Consider the following 17,030-nt stretch of genomic DNA (forward strand, 5'->3'; position numbering starts at 1 on the left):
TTTTGTTCAGGGAATGCTTTCTAATAATGAAAGGCATGTTAATAGGCGTTTTTCCCATTGATTTTAAAATCTTACCGGAAGCCTTGTTTTCTAGTTGTCGCGTCAACTGGTAAAACAAATTCCTTTCATGACTTTATCTGAGACAGTTAAGTAGAAATATCACAGCTCGAATAATATGGAATATAATTAAGACTTCAAAGACTGCCACCGAGTCGCAAATGTACTTTGTCTCTTAAAATGAGATATTTCAAACCGTGTAACGCAGCATACCAACAAGTGTAAACCCTTAATGGAGAGTAAGGTAGACAAATAAATAAATGTATTTGTGTTTGATCAGTTGAGACTGAGAAGAATAAAACATATACATGATGAGTCAGCTAAGAAGTTCACCAGAAATAACTCATAAACCGTTAAAGAAGTCGAAAATCAGTTTTCGGTTTTAGTAATGTTACCGAGGGGCAGTACTGTCCCAGCGTGTCAATATCTGCCGAGGTAACACTTCAACCTTTGTTTTTTTTTTAAAGTACAACTGTTCGTTTTCCTGACCTAGCATTAGAGGTATGGCATTGTAAACTGATAGGTGTTATTATTCCCGAATTAATAGAAAATCATAAAACATTGTCCATTCGCCAGAGATAGAGCGTCCTATTCCAGGGATGGCAAACCTTTTCCGACTAGCATGTCAATGAGGGTCTTGTTTATTTCTTTTTACTGTCAAGTATGTCACCGGTTATTTTCCTTTTAAATCACCATGAAACCTATCATCTAACTTCAATTAGGTATTAGATTGCATTACATGTAAAAATCAATTCGATTGAATGTTTCATCATTTAGTTTTGCAAACATCACAGAAAATTATATTAAAAAACAGGTATATTAAGAATAAGATATATTTCTGCTTTGAACTAATATAATTTGTGAACAATATGGCCATAGAATTAATTGTGACATGCTTCTTTATTAAAGTGTAATGTTAAAATATGTTGCTAGATTTTTGACCTACATTAAGTATGTTGTGCGGCGAGCCACAGAAGTCGTGTTCGTGTGTCATAGGTTCGCCATCCCCGCCCTATTCGAATGCAGCACTGAGGAGGCTCCCAAGGCACACGTTGCATATTATCAATCAATCAATCAATCAATCAATCAATCAATCAATCAATCAATCAATCAATCAATCAATCAATCAATCAATCAATCAATCAATCAATCAATCAATCAATCAATCAATCAATCAATCAATCAATCAATCAATCAATCAATCAATCAATCAATCAATCAATCAATCAATCAATCAATCAATCAATCAATCAATCAATCAATCAATCAATCAATCAATCAATCAATCAATCAATCAATCAATCAATCAATCAATCAATCAATCAATCAATCAATCAATCAATCAATCAATCAATCAATCAATCAATCAATCACTAATATGAGTTTACTTAAATGATTTCAAATAACATAGGAATTTATCGGTCGTTTCCCTTGATACATTTTTCCATCTATATACATAAAGTATATAAAATAAAAGTTTTGTCTGTACATTGTTCAGAATTTAAAATGAATGGTATTTCTGTATCGGTCCTGTCTACAGTAACAAGGAAATTCACTTTTTAACTTTCCGTCATCTATGTCTGTCTGTCTTTTTTTTTTTTTGCTAGGGGCTTTACGTCGCACCGACACAGATAGGTCTTATGGCGACGATGGGATAGGAAAGGCCTAGGAGTTGGAAGGAAGCGGCCGTGGCCTTAATTAAGGTACAGCCCCAGCATTTGCCTGGTGTGAAAATGGGAAACCACGGAAAACCATCTTCAGGGCTGCCGATAGTGGGATTCGAACCTACTATCTCCCGGATGCAAGCTCACAGCCGCGCGCCTCTACGCGCACGGCCAACTCGCCCGGTGTCTGTCTGTCTGTCTGTCTGTCTGTCTGTCTGTCTGTCTGTCTGTCTGTCTGTCTGTCTGTCTGTCTGTCTGTATATATGTATGTATGTATGTATGTATGTATGTATGTATGTATGTATGTATGAGGGCGAATCAAAAGTAAGTTACACTTCCAAGTTAGGGCCATTTATGAAGCCACCTACACATAGGCACCATAGCTGTAACAATATACAATGTAAGTTCACTTTTCCACATAGTCCCCAAGAGACTGTTAACATTTCTCGAAACGGTCAACCAACTTTTCGATTCCGGATGCGTAGAAATCATCTCCGGCGCTATGCAACCACCTGGAGACAGCTGCTTACACCTCCTCATCGTTTCGGAGTCGTCGTCCACCGAGATCCTTTTTCAGCTTACCGAACACATGATAATCGCATGGCACTAAGTCTGCATTGTATGTAGGATGTTGTCATACCTCCTACTTGAATCGCTGCAGCAGTTCGGACGTTTGGTGGGCCGTGTGCGATGTTGAGTTATCGTGCAATAAAATCGCAATTTTCCCCGCCGCTTTTCTTTAATTGTCTTACGCAACCGGTTCAACGTTTGACAATACGAAGCCGAGTTGATTGTCGTGTCTTTTGGCATAAATTCCATGTGCACCACGCCCTCCATGTCAAAGAACGCTGTCGCCATTACCTCTCCTGCTGAAGGTTGTACCTTGGCCTACTTTCGTGGTGGTGATGTGGTGTGTACTCATTCCATTGATGTTCCCTTTGTTTCGGGGGTGAAGTAGTGGACCCACGTTTCATCCCCTGTGATTATTCACCACATAAACTTGTTGCCCTCCACAGAATACCGTTATAACAATGCCAGTGACGATTGCAAACGTTGTCCCTTGGGAACGTTGGTGAGCAGACGTGCAACCCATCTTTGACACAGTTTACGAAATCCAAGGTGCTGGTGAACAATGGAGAACACGCTGCCAAAAGAAATATTCAGAATCCCGTCAATTTCCTGCAGTGTTATGCGCCGATTCTCTCTAATTATCCCACCTAAAAGGTCAACAATTGTAACGGTACTGGACGTTGGGGACCTGCCTTCGCGATATTCGTCCGTGAGATCCGTGCGCCAGGCGTTAAATTCTTTACACCACTTTACAATACCTGGACGAGAAATTGCACGCTAATCATATACATCAGAGATTTCACAATGAATCTCCGTGCAACTGAGCCCTTTAGCCCATAGAAATCTGATCGTTGCACGCACCTCCGATTTGGAGAGAACATCCAGTTGACGCGCCATTGAGCCTAGCCCGCTCTGCACACTAAGCTTCTTATCGGACATGTGAGCAGTTACGGTAGCTTGCTCCGCATTGGGCACGGTCGAGACACACAGCGTGGTCTCGCAAGGAGCTAGTGTAACTTACGTTTTGATACGCCCTCGTATGTATGTAAGCACAACACGAGAAAATGGCTGAAGAGTAGTTAATAAAATCGGAATATAAAGTCAGGGAGTCAGCCACTACAATCTGGGCTATAAATAATTTTATTTGCACTAAGCGGAATGATAGTTTATGGGAAGGCCTAAAATGTAATTCGCAGATATTTATTAATGGTCCTTTTGATAAATAAGACATAAATAAAGTTATATACAATTTCCGATCTTTTATGTCTGATACATTCTACCATGCCGGCTATGATAACAGAGATATTCATGAATTTGGGTTTTTGTTTGCTAAGTCCATATCAACGCCGAGTCACAAGAAAATGGGTGAACAGAATTTAATGAAAATCGGTACATTAAGTCGGGGAATAAGACGCTACAGTATAGGCTATAAATACATTTTTACACGCTACATGAAATGGTAGTTTAGGGGAAGGGGTCTGAAATTTAATTTTTATATACCTGTATCATTGCTCGTATGGAAAAGTATCAATCAATCAATCAATCAATCAATCAATCAATCAATCAATCAATCAATCAATCAATCAATCAATCAATCAATCAATCAATCAATCAATCAATCAATCAATCAATCAATCAATACTGATCTGCATTTAGGGCAGTCGCCCAGGTGGCAGATTCCCTATCTGTTGCTTTCCTAGCCTTTTCCGAAATGATTTCAAAGAAATTGGAAATTTATTGAACATCTCCCTTGGTAACTTATTCCAATCCCTAACTCCCCTTCCTATAAATGAATATTTGCCCCAGTTTGTCCTCTTGAATTCCAACTTTATCTTCATATTGTGATCTTTCCTACTTTTATAGACGCCATTCAAACCTATTCGTCTACTAATGTCATTCCACGCCATGTCTCCGTTGACAGCTCGGAACATACCACTTAGTCGAGCAGCTCTCCTTCTTTCTCTCAATTCTTCCCAACCCAAACATTGCAACATTTTTGTAACGCTACTCTTTTGTCGGAAATCACCCAGAACAAATCGAGCTACTTTTCTTTGGATTTTTTCCAGTTCTTGAATCAGGTAATCCTGGTGAGGGTCCCATACACTGGAACCATACTCTAGTTGGGGCTTACCAGAGACTTATATGCACTCTCCTTTACATCCTTACTACAACCCCTAAACACCCTCATAACCATGTGCAGAGATCGGTACCCTTTATTTACAATCCCATTTATGTGATTACCCCAGTGAAGATCTTTCCTTATATTAACACCTAGATACTTACAATGATCCCCAAAAGGAACTTTCACCCCCATCAACGCAGTAATTAAAACTGAGAGGACTTTTCCTATTTGTAAAACTCACAACCTGACTTTTAGCCCCATTTATCAACATACCATTGCCTGCTGTCCATCTCACAACATTTTCGAGGTCACGTTGCAGTTGCTCACAATCTTGTAACTTATTTATCACTCTATAGAGAATAACATCATCCGCAAAAAGCCTTAGCTCCGATTCCACTCCTTTACTCATATCATTTATATATATAAGAAAACATAAAGGTCCGATAACACTGCCCTGAGGAACTCCCCTCTCAACTATTACAGGGTCAGACAAAGCTTCACCTACTCTAACTCTCTGTACATAAGGAGAGTGATAGTGAATACAATTTCTGATCATTTATGTCTTAATACAGTTTTACTGTATCGACTATGATAAAAGAATTAATGAATTTAGACTTTTGTTGCTTAGTCTATATCAACGCTGAGCATTGTTAACATGGAAGTATTGTTCAATCAAGTTAACTGGTGATGCTTTCTGTCATGATTGTTTTAAGGTGTTAAACCGCGTTGTCATTGGTCCATATGGACAAGTAAAATTGAAACACTTTACCCTGAGTGAGGCAAATGAGTGACGGATTAATTACTAAAATTAAGTCGCTGTATATTACCCTACAACATCTCGCAGAGACCTGTCAGTGGAACAAGATTTTGTTCAGGGAATGCTTTCTAATAAGGAAAGGCATGTTAATAGGCGTTTTTCTCATTGATTTTCAAACCTTGCCGTTAATTATGAAGCCTTGTTTTCTAGTTGTCGCCTCAACTGGTAAATCAAATTCCTTTCATGACATTATCTGAGACCGTTAAGTAGAAATATCACACCTCGAATAATACGGAATATAATTAAGACTTCAAAGACTGCCACGGAGTCGCAAATGTACTTTGTCTCTTTAAATGAGATATTTCAAACAGTGTAACGCAGCATACCAACAAGTGTAAATCCTTAATGGAGAGCAAGGTAGGCTAATAAATAAATGTATTTGTGTTTGATCAGTTGAGACTGAGAAGAATAAAACATATACATAATGAGCCAGCAAAGAAGTTCACCAGAAATAACTCGTAAATCGTTAAAGAAGTCGAAAATAAGTATTCGATTTTAGTAATGTTACCCAGGGGCAGTACTTTCCCAGTGTGTCAATATCTGCCGAGGTAACACTTCAACCTTTTTTTTTTTTTTTAAAGTACAACTGTTCGTTTTTCTGACCTAGCATTAGAAGTATGGCATTGTAAACTGATAGGTGTTATTATTCCCGAAGAAATAGAATATCATAAAACATGGTCCATTCGCCAGCGATAGAGCATCCTATTCCAGGGATGGCAAACCTTTTCCGACCAGCATGTCAATGAGGGTCTTGTTTATTACTTTTCACTGTCTAGTATGTCACCGGGTATTTTCCTTTTAAATCATCTTGAAACCTATCATCTAACTTCAGTTAGGTATTAGATTGCATTATATGTAAAAATCCATTCGATTGAATGTTTCATCATTTAGTTTTGCAAACACAAAAAATGGCATTTATATATTTAAGAATAAGATATATTTTTGCTATGAACTAATATAATTAGTGAAAAATATGGCCTTAGAATTAATTGTGACATGCTTCTTTATTAAAGCGTAGTGTTAAAATATGTTATGTTGCTTGATTTTCGACCTACATTAAGACATGTTAGTATATTCTGCGGCGAGACACAGAAGTCATGTTCGCGTGTCATAGGTTCGCCACCCCTGCCCTATTCGAATGAAGCACTGAGGAGGCTCTCAAGGCACACGTTGCATGTTATGAATCAATCAATCAATCAATCAATCAATCAATCAATCAATCAATCAATCAATCAATCAATCAATCAATCAATCAATCAATCAATCAATCAATCAATCAATCAATCAATCAATCAATCAATCAATCAATCAATCAATCAATCACTAATATGAGTTTACTTAAATGATTTCAAATAACATAGGAATTTATCGGTCGTTTCCCTTGATACATTTTTCCATCTATATACATAAAGTATATAAAATAAAAGTTTTGTCTGTACATTGTTCAGAATTTAAAATGAATGGTATTTCTGTATTGGTCCTGTCTACAGTAACAAGGAAATTCACTTTTTAACTTTCCGTCATCTATGTCTGTCTGTCTTTTTTTTTTTTTTGCTAGGGGCTTTACGTCGCACCGACACAGATAGGTCTTATGGCGACGATGGGATAGGAAAGGCCTAGGAGTTGGAAGGAAGCGGCCGTGGCCTTAATTAAGGTACAGCCCCAGCATTTGCCTGGTGTGAAAATGGGAAACCACGGAAAACCATCTTCAGGGCTGCCGATAGTGGGATTCGAACCTACTATCTCCCGGATGCAAGCTCACAGCCGCGCGCCTCTACGCGCACGGCCAACTCGCCCGGTGTCTGTCTGTCTGTCTGTCTGTCTGTCTGTCTGTCTGTCTATATGTCTGTCTGTCTGTCTGTCTGTCTGTCTGTCTGTCTGTCTGTATGTATGTATGTATGTATGTATGTATGTATGTATGAGGGCGAATCAAAAGTAAGTTACACTTCCAAGTTAAGGTCATTTATGAAGCCACCTACACATAGGCACCATAGCTGTAACAATATACAATGTAAGTTCACTTTTCCACATAGTCCCCAAGAGATTGTAAACATTTCTCGAAACGGTCAACCATCTTTTCGATTCCGGATGCGTAGAACTCACCTCTAGCGCTATGTAACCACCTGGAGACAGCTGCTTACACCTCCTCATCGTTTCGGAATCGTCGTCCACCGAGATCCTTTTTCAGCTTACCGAACACATGATAATCGCATGGCACTAAGTCTGCATTGTATGTAGGATGTTGTCATACCTCCTACTTGAATCGCTGCAGCAGTTCGGACGTTTGGTGGGCCGTGTGCGATGTTGCGTTATCGTGCAATAAAATCACAATTTTCCCCGCCGCTTTTCTTTAATTGTCTTACGCAACCGGTTCAACGTTTGACAATACGAAGCCGAGTTGATTGTCGTGTCTTTTGGCATAAATTCCATGTGCACCACGCCCTCCATGTCAAAGAACGCTGTCGCCATTACCTCTCCTGCTGAAGGTTGTACCTTGGCCTACTTTCGTGGTGGTGATGTGGTGTGTACTCATTCCATTGATGTTCCCTTTGTTTCGGGGGTGAAGTAGTGGACCCACGTTTCATCTCCTGTGATTATTCACCACAGAAACTTGTTGCCCTCCACAGAATACCGTTATAACAATGCCAGTGACGATTGCAAACGTTGTCCCTTGGGAACGTTGGTGAGCAGACGTGCGACCCATCTTTGACACAGTTTACGAAATCCAAGGTGCTGGTGAACAATGGAGAACACGCTGCCAAAAGAAATATTCAGAATCCCGTCAATTTCCTGCAGTGTTATGCGCCGATTCTCTCTAATTATCCCACCTAAAAGGTCAACAATTGTAACGGTACTGGACGTTGGGGACCTGCCTTCGCGATATTCGTCCGTGAGATCCGTGCGCAAGGCGTTAAATTCCTTACACCACTTTACAATACCTGGACGAGAAATTGCACGCTAATCATATACATCAGAGATTTCACAATGAATCTCCGTGCAACTGAGCCCTTTAGCCCATAGAAATCTGATCGTTGCACGCACCTCCGATTTGGAGTGAACATCCAGTTGACGCGCCATTGAGCCTACTAGCCCGCTCTGCACACTAAGCTTCTTATCGGACGTGTGAGCAGTTACGGTAGCTTGCTCCGCATTGGGCACGGTCGAGACACACAGCGTGGTCTCGCAAGGAGCTAGTGTAACTTACGTTTTGATACGCCCTCGTATGTATGTAAGCACAACACGAGAAAATGGCTGAAGAGTAGTTAATAAAATCGGAATATAAAGTCAGGGAGTCAGCCACTACAATCTAGGCTATAAATAATTTTATTTGCACTAAGCGGAATGATAGTTTATGGGAAGGCCTAAAATGTAATTCGCAGATATTTATTAATGATCCTATTGATAAATACGACATAAATAAAGTTATATATAATTTCCGATCTTTTATGTCTTATACATTCTACCGTGCCGGCTATGATAACAGAGATATTCATGAATTTGGGTTTTTGTTTGCTAAGTTCATATCAACGCCGAGTCACGAGAAAATGGGTGAACAGAATTTAATAAAAATCGGTACGTTAAGTCGGGGAATAAGACGCTACAGTATAGGCTATAAATACATTTTTATACGCTACATGAAATGGTAGTTTAGGGGAAGGGGTCTGAAATTTAATTTTTAAATGCCTGTATCATTGGTCGTATGGAGAAGTAGCTACTACACTAGGAAAGTGATCAAATACAATTTCTGATCATTTATGTCTTAATACAGTTTTACTGTATCGACTATGTTAACAGAATTCATGAATTTAGACTTTTGTTGCTTAGTCTATGTCAACGCTGAGCATGGCTAACGTGGAAGTATTGATCAATCATGTTAACTGGTGATGATTTCTGTCACGATTGTCTTAAGGTGTAAAACCGCGTTGTCATTGGTCAATATAGACAAGGAAAATTGAATGATGATTATAAAAATTAGAAAAAAAATTGTAAAGAAACGATTTCTTGAAGAATAAAGATCGTTTGAATAAGACACGAGGGATCAAGATGCCCTAGTATCAAGGAGTTGGAAGAACATTATTTGTGAAGTCCTACGATGTCGAAATAACAATAATATTAGACTGACCATTGTTTCTTATTATGTGCTTTGTCTCTTCTGATTCCACTCATCTCCTTTAGATGGGATTACTGTTGCGTCCCGATTAAAGCAGCCTGCCTGAATATTAGGGAGAAGTAGCTGGGGAGTTAGATAACTTTGTTTATTTAGCATGCAATTCCTCTGTTTCATACATTTTCTGATAACTTTTAGTACGTAACACACTGGTTCGTACTATTTCCGTTATTACCATTTCAGTTATTTCAGCGATTCGATCCCTACTCTGAGACGTTGATTGGAATGAGCAGTGTGCTAATTTAACGGAATATGGCAGAGAAATTCCAAATTTATATTTACCGAGCCTGTTGGAACCATCTCGTCACAGTTAGGTATTCGCTCTAGTATGAACATACATACAGGATGCTCAATTGTTTGGACGAAATGCGTCATTCTACATTTATAATAATAATATAATATCTATATATTAAAAAATTTATGAAAACTAAAGTCAGTCAGTCCGGCCATTCTATCCGGTCAATTTCCTTCATTTTTGTTTTAACTTAAAGGTATTCATGCACAAATTTGTCATCAGGTACTATAAATCACTTAACTTCCACCTTCCTCAAACTATTTCATTTTTTCAATATTTTGTATCTTTGAAGCAATCATATCTTTGGTTCTAATTGAGGTACGGAGTTGGTTTCGGCCTAAGAACACTCAGTGGATCCGGCTCTTTTATTCAGCTCTTAACTATTCAAATTGGTTCATTCTGAGCAAAGTTATGAGTGCATATTAAATTTGACGTCTCATTTCTTCAACATTTTTTATCATTGAACCAATCATATCTTTCGTTCTAATTGAGGTACGCAGTTCGTTTTAGTCTAAAAACGCTCAGTGGATCAAGCGCTTTCTTTTGAGGTAATAACTACTTACATTGGTAGAGTATGAGAATAGGTATGAGTACATTTGTCTCCATGACGAAGATCTTTGAAGGACTTTTTAATAGTTCGGCGCGTAGTGTTGTTCCAAGGAACGTTTAATTCAATTTCTTTGTGTAATGTATTTTCAAGTGTTTTATTGACACCATATTACATTCTATTACCGCAGCAGAGCATGAGCTTTATTTCATTAAGTCGGAACTTTGCAAATACATCCGTGAGGATAGTAACGAACAACACCATACATTGTACATTGCGGGCGGAGCCAGCGGGAAACTGCTAGTTGTATTTAAGTTCGTAAGTCTTAACAGTTAGTGTATAATTATAAACTGGTTTCGACGAACTTTATATACTTTCCATATTCCAAAAAATTAAATGCATTGACACATATATCTTTCATGTCTCTCAAGGTGATTAATGTTTCTTTCACACCATATAGAAAATTTGTGACTCTGCATGTGGAAGCAATTTATAATTTCACCGTAGGTGTGGTATGCACACATTCAGCTGTATGTAAAGTGAAACTGATAAGTAACACCATACCTTCGCTACGTAACCTGCTCTCAACTTACTTATGTAAAACAGCGAAGTTTACAACAGAACAGTAAACAGCTGTTACTGTGCAGCCGTACTGTCATGAAATAGAAACATTTCATGATAACTAAAGAACAAAATTTATTTTGTTTACTGATCTTCTACAAGTAAAACAATGTGGGCGAATAATCTGCTTTTTAAAAGTTGTAATATTCGAAATAGTCAGTTGACTTTATATACAAGGTGGGTGTATATACGAGAGCCGAGGTAGAACAACACCAGCTATGATATGAAGAATTAGTTCATTTGATGTTGTATGCCAGCTGTCACACTGACTGCTGTCAGGTAATCAAACCTATGTCAAACCATTAATTAACGGCGTATGTCCTACGGAGAGGCCTGGTGCAGGCCTTCCAGCAAACTGACGCCCATAGGTGACTTGCGCGACTGTGGAGATGTTGAAGATGAATACACTGCCAGTTCCCCAGCCAGAGGAATCAACCAATGAAGGTTAATGTCCTCCACCTCACCGAAAATCGAACCCGGGCTCCTTGGACCACAGGTCAGCACACCAACAATTTGGTCATGGTGTCGGATGTTTCATTGTAATATAATGCAGATATAGAAATTAGGGAAGACAGGAATAAAGGAGAAGTAAACAAGTTTGTAGCTTTGCGTAGAACCCAAACTACAAGCACGTGATATATGATTTCATTTCATAAACTCCACATTCATTGGCTGGAATTCGAACCGCGGCCGCTATAGTGAAAAGTCAGTGACTACTGCACTATGCTAGCAAGAGAGGTGTGTGGCCGTGGCCAAAGATGATGATTAAATGAAATGAAATGTCGTATGACTTTTAGTGCCAGGACGGGTTCGGCTCACCAGGTGCAGGTCTTTCCATTTGACTCCCGTAGGCGACCTGCGCGTCGTGATGAGGATGCAATGACGATGAATACAACACATACACCCAGCCCCCGTGCCATTGGAATTAACCAATTAAGGTTAAAATCCCCAACCCGGCCGGGAATCGATCCCGGGGCCCTCTAAATCGAAGGCCAGTACTCTGACCGTTCAGCCAACGAGTCGGACATGATTAAATGAGAGATATGATTAAGGAGGACGACGTGCTAAGGTGAGAAATATTAGGTCATGTATTGAGAAAAAGACCGATAGAAAAACGTTCGTTAAGGAGAACTTCGGGGGAGGAAACAGGAAAGGATGAAACCTATTCAAATTATGGACAGATTTAAGGAGAGCGAGAGTTCTTACAAGAATAGAGTCGATCGAGATTAAGGACGAGCTGAGTGGTTCTGACGGTACAGCTTATGCCTTCGGAGTCCAAGTTGATGGGTTCGATTCCTGTTCAGTCTTTTTGGATACCAAACTGCTCAAATACGTTAGAGTTTGGCCAGTAGATTTACTGGAATTTAAATCCCGCGAGTAAAATTTTCAGACCCTCCTGAGTCTCTGAAATGTGTACAAGTCTTTGGTGGGACGTAAAGCCATTCAGCATTGATCAGGATAGAAATGATATCTAAAACCCAATACACGATGATTATAGAGTGGGGTTTATTTTGAATGACTTCACTATCTCAAATCACAGAACACTTCCCGTTTCCCAACGAACATGAAGACGTGAAAGTTGGGATGTGCTCCACAACACCTCCACCGGTCTACTTTAAACTTTGTTTAATTCAATAATCAATATCATGGTGATACCTAATGCTTTGGCAGCATCCGTGTCATATATCCGTGCGTATCCATAATCCTCGTTCAATGTAGCCAAATATTTAGCATTTAAAAACGGAATGACGGAATTTGAGTATAAAAAACGGGATTAGGTTGCAGTTTTGTGCATTTGTAATTCCATGAATTTAGCGACTCATACAAATGCGTACCATGAGCATAGCATTCGATTTTATATATATACGAAATATATTGCAACATTGATCACGGACGTTCATCACTGGATGAAACGTCCGACTCTCCCTGAAGACTGGACCTGCCCTGCGTACAATATTCACATTCGATGGTCCACTCTTGCTCTCTTTTGAACCCAATTTATGAGACCTAGCTAGTCTTCCATTTCCATGACTTTCCTAGTCTATTTTTCTTTTGCCCTCTGTACCGGGCGGTACACCTCCACTCCGCTAATTTAAAATGTGCGCCTGTTGAAACTCCTCTGCTGGAGGAAGTCTGAACTTTATTGACAGTATTAATTTTCTACCGTCTCAGAAGATGTCACCACGTGGAAAATTTTGAGTTTTTGAACTGTGTTATTTTTGATGTGTTTTTGTTTCGCTTGAAGTAAGAAGTGTGAACTTTCTCTTCTAGAGGACACTACTGAAGATCTACAATAGTGCAACCTAGTGCGGAGTCAAAGAACTATTTTTTTGGAGAAAATTTAATTTCAAGAGTTTGTTCTTTGTTAAATTTCTTTCTATCATTGTTTAAGTTGGCAATATTTACCCCTTTCTTCCCCTTGTGTTGAACCTAACCAATCCCGAATTTCTTAAATTAATTTCTATCCAATCAGATGTATCTTCCCCCAACTTTAATCTGTTGCGGGGTCCTATCCAATAAAGAGTTTGTGGGAGGGTGTTTTCTTTCCCCTAACGCCTAGAAACTTCCGCGAGAGTATTTAAACTGCTGATTTTTGGGTCTCTAGGCCACTTCTGTTCCATCTTTCAGTGTGTTAAGTACATAGCAGGGGGCGGGAAGCGCCTCTTTCTTCTCCAGCCGTTCAACACAAGGTAATGGCCGATTAATAACTTCTTTCTTTGCTAGCTCAGCAGTTTAACTTTCGGGGCGGGTTCTAAGCGTTCAGCCATGTAACCTTTTCCTAAAATGTAACTACTCCTTTCATATATTCTCTTTTAAAACAACATATTGGGATAGAGAGTGCTAACCCTCTCGAGCTCCCACTCACATTGTCTTGAGGTGAACTTTTTTTCTCAACCTATTTTTCGTTAATGTAAAACAAATTGTTCTTTTCTTAAGTCACCTCTTTAGCATGGGATTAGCCCTTGTATTAACGGCCTAGTGCCAAGTAGGTCTTAATCAAAGTGTATTAGGAGTGCAAGTTCGCCTCCTCTCAAATTGTTATTTTAGAGGTCATTTAATTAACCTGCTTTTTTTTTTAATAGACCTCAGTAGATTGGGTATTTTACCCCTGTGTTTATGTCCGTTGAGGACAACTTGAAGGTGGAGTTTGGTGTGGCCTGGGAGAGGCTTAAATTTTGAGAGCGTGTGGCTCTTTTGAAAATTCTGGGTTGTATGCCTCATGGAGGTTTTTCAGTGTAATTTGGAGCAAGGGCTCCTAGGTATGAATGGGGTTTTCTCCCCCTCTGTTAAAACTTGTGTTTGGGGTAAAACTGAGCTGATTGCCCAAGTATTGTGAAGTCAGGTCGCGAAGCCCAAATTCTGTAAATATTGTAACTAACCCCTTTTGAATTGCTACCTTGTACCTGCCATGCTTGTTATTTCTTTGTTTTCGAAAAGAAAATATAACCTTGTTGAATTTTAAATTAATTTTACGTTGCACTATATTTCGTAGCTTGAAACCCATTCACACCCGCACCTTCTTTCACCTCTACCTACCACGGAAAATTCCGTAACAAGTGGTAGCAGAGCGTGGTTGAATGGGTCTCAATTTAGCCCCTTTTGACGGCTAAATATTGTTTGTTCCGAACTCTAACTATTTTCCCAGTTGCTGGAATTTTTTGAGTTTTTCAAAATTGGTCTGTCATCATGCCCGGCCCTCGCGATGTTCTCCTTCTTAACTATTTGCGTAAGGAGGAGTTGATCTATGAATTAACTATCAGAAATGTGCAATCTGGAGGCACGGTTGCAATAGACACTAACAAGCTTAGAGAGTCCCTTGATTTGCCCATTTCCATCCCCAATTTGGGAGAGAAAGAAATTGACGACTCTCTTTCCACGATCACGGAGAATATTACTGGGCTAGCTTCTGTAGTTAGTTTTTTGATGAAAATGATCCGTCTCCTAATCAAATTAAGCGTGTGCAAGGCAGGCTATATCATTTTTCGAATAGGGTTAACGATCTGTTGTCTCTAAAACTGAATGATGTTCAGAGGAAGGAAGCTAGTACGCTCCTGGAAAATATTTCCGAATTATCTAGTAAGGTCACTCAATTGTTAACTGGGGAAGTTCCTCCCAAATCTGATCAACCCACCATAGTAAATGCAGGTAGTGAGGAAGCGCCTCCCAAGGGAGAAGTTAATAGAATAACCGTTGCTGCTCAAACTATCCCTGCCCCACTGGACAACGAGTCTGAACGCCGTGCATCGCTGAGTAACATCCGTTCTGAATTAACTTCCTTGCCATTGAAACCTTTACCTACTATGTCACCCGGGATTAGTAGCTTGCCTCATCCATTGGCAATGTTGCTCAGAGGTATATCTAAGTTTTCCGTGAAAACCACCAGTGACGTAATTTCATTTTTAAGATTTCTAGTGGAATTTCAGGATCATGCCCTTGTTTTTTCTCTTTCTCCATGTCAAATCTTGCAAATTATCTATCCGTATGCTATTGGTATTCTCTCTGATAAAATCGTAAGAGCCATTGCCGAGCAATCATCTATTGAGGATTTCCATGCCCATTTGCTAGCTAACTTCATCCCTGCTAGGGCCAGGTCCTCCCTTATTCAGAAGTACTATTATCGTGTACAGCGCTTGGATGAAAACTTGGCTGATTTCATACAGGACATTAAGTTTTATACTAGGGTGTTTGCCCTTCATTTTCCTGAAGATCAGATTGTACAGGCTATTGTAGAGGGAATTTCACCTCCCTATAGGTCATATTTGTGTTTCGCGGCGTGCCCGCAAACTTTCTCGGAACTTGAAGCATTGGCCGTCTCAGCGGAAGGAGTTAGATACGCCGATTCTTTGCGTGTCGCGAAAGAACCCCCGCCTTCCATTAGTAATACTCGGCCTCCACCTCGCCGATCAGTCACCCCCCGTAAATGTTATGCTTGCGGGTCGCCTGACCATCTGCGCAATAAGTGTCCTCTGATCAAAACTAGTAGGGCAAATAATGGAGCTGGCTCATCACAAGGCTGTTTTAAATGTGGGGCTTTCTCACATATCGCAAAGAATTGTCCCAATTCGAATAGCACCCCCTCCTGCTCAACTTCTGGTGTAACTTCCAACAACAATCAAAAGTGACTAGTGGCTGCGGCTGAGTCAACTAATTCTGCTTCCCAAGGCTCAGCCCCTGGCAAAAAGGTCGAGAATTCAGGGAACGATAAGTCTTCGAATACATCTTTTGAATGCCCCAAAGAGTGCCTTAGGATTGCGGCGGATACCCCCGCACCTGTTCCTTTACTTAAGATTGAGTTAAATAACGAGCCTATAACAGCTCTCTTAGATTCAGGCAGTGTTTGTTCGATTATTTCGGCTGAATGGTATTCTAAATTGAAAGCTGTTTGTAAACTACCTGACTACGTCTCATCTTCTATTCAATATGTTTCGGCTAATTCATCTCCATTAGAAATTCTAGGTTCCGTACTGGTCAAAATTCGTATTTTTAAGTTTACTTGGAAAATTAAATTGTTTGTGACTAAGCACCTGTCTTGCCCCATCATATTGGGAGCTGACTTTATTTCTCACACTGGTCTTGTGCTCGATCTCCATTCTAGGTCGTGCACATTCAAATTTGCTTCTAGTTGTAAAATACCACTATTAAAGTGTAATTCTGTGTCATGTTCATCTATTTCGCCTACCCAGGATGAGATGTTGTTAGACCTTAGACATCTACCTGAGGAGCAGGCTGATAGTATTCGTAAATTATGTCAGTCATTTCCAGAGGTGTTCTCTGATACTCTTGGTGTTACTGACCTTATTGAATACAAAATTGAGGTCACGGATTCGATTCCTGTCCGTTTTCCACCTTATAGGCTATCTCCACCTAAAATGAAGGCTCTGAAAGAAATTATCGATCAGATGTTGAAGGATGGTATTATTAGGCCCTCTAAGTCGGCGTATTCATCGCCTATTTTTCTAGTCCCGAAACCCCAAGGAGGCTTCAGGCCTGTCATTGATTACAGGGCTCTCAATCGGAAGGTGGTGTTGTAATCTGTGCCCCTTCCTGACCTTCATTCTTGCTTTTCGTGGTTTCGTAAGGCCAAGTTCTTCACTATCTTGGACTTGAATCAGGCCTATAATCAAATTCCCCTTGCCGAAGAGTCTAAACACCTTACAGCGTTTGCCAC

Source organism: Anabrus simplex, chromosome 1, assembly GCF_040414725.1.
Source record: "Anabrus simplex isolate iqAnaSimp1 chromosome 1, ASM4041472v1, whole genome shotgun sequence".
Taxonomy (NCBI): Eukaryota; Metazoa; Arthropoda; class Insecta; order Orthoptera; family Tettigoniidae; genus Anabrus; species Anabrus simplex.